Source organism: Coenobita brevimanus, chromosome 22, assembly GCF_032717465.1.
Source record: "Coenobita brevimanus isolate Jiangsu-jjx chromosome 22, ASM3271746v2, whole genome shotgun sequence".
Taxonomy (NCBI): domain Eukaryota; kingdom Metazoa; phylum Arthropoda; class Malacostraca; order Decapoda; family Coenobitidae; genus Coenobita; species Coenobita brevimanus.
Genome location: NC_136975.1, coordinates 32,903,043 through 32,904,003, shown reverse-complemented (window position 1 = coordinate 32,904,003; position 961 = coordinate 32,903,043). Strand labels below are relative to the sequence as shown.

At 40.4% G+C, this 961-nt stretch overlaps 1 non-coding gene across 1 annotated transcript; it reads left to right on the top strand.

Annotated features, from left to right (window-relative positions):
* The first annotated feature begins 585 nt into the window (after positions 1-585).
* LOC145392581 (5S ribosomal RNA) lies at positions 586-704 on the top strand. Its single transcript, XR_013896013.1, has one exon. It is a non-coding gene; the product is annotated as a 5S ribosomal RNA (ribosomal RNA).
* Positions 705-961: the final 257 nt, after the last annotated feature.

Sequence of the window (961 nt, the reverse complement as noted above, 5' to 3'; positions counted from 1 at the left end):
CTTATAAGTACCAGTATGTTGATTATTTTCACGCTATGTAGGCTAGCAGATTAATCAGAGAGAGCAGACAATCCACCATCTCCATCCTGTGTATCCTCATACATGTGAAAAATCCGTTTGGTAATGGATTATTCTGATTCATTATCAAACGAATTTTTCATTACCAAATTGGCCCACATTTGGTAGAGAAAAAAAACAAATGGCAACCCTGGGGGGTAGGAAGGAAGCGGTGAACGGGCCGTGTGTGAACACATCTGGCCTGTTCGGTGCCACGCGACAATTTCAAATTACGGGTGGGAAAAAATTCGTTTTTTTTTTTTCTTTCTTTTTGAAGATCCAGGCCCACAATGTCCGGTAAGTCAGGAGTCTGGATAATGGGCATCCAGATAGTACAGGGATTACTGTATATATATATATATATATATATATATATATATATATATATATATATATATATATATATATATATATATATATATATAGCTTAACTTCGCTGATCGGACGGGAAGCGGTGTACTCAACGTGGTATAGCCGTTATATATATATATATATCTATATATATATATATATATATATATATATATATATAACGGCCATACCACGTTGAGTACACCGCTTCCCGTCCGATCAGCGAAGTTAAGCAACGTTGGGTCTGGTTAGTACTTGGATGGGTGACCGCCTGGGAACACCAGATGCTGTTGGCATCCCTACGTGTCAAGTGGGGTTGGTGGAGGATTAGTGCCCCTCCCTGTAAAACAATTAACTCTAAGCCCTTGGCCACCCTGTTTGGGATACATGGCGTCTGGCAATGAATGAATATATATATATAGTGTGTGTCAGAGAGAGAGAGAGGTTTGTTACGACCGAGCGAGCGCAGTGAGCGAAGCAATGTTTACATTCAGCTGAGTAATGAGTTGCCCGGCAATGCCCGGAACAACACACCCTGACCATAATGGGTTTC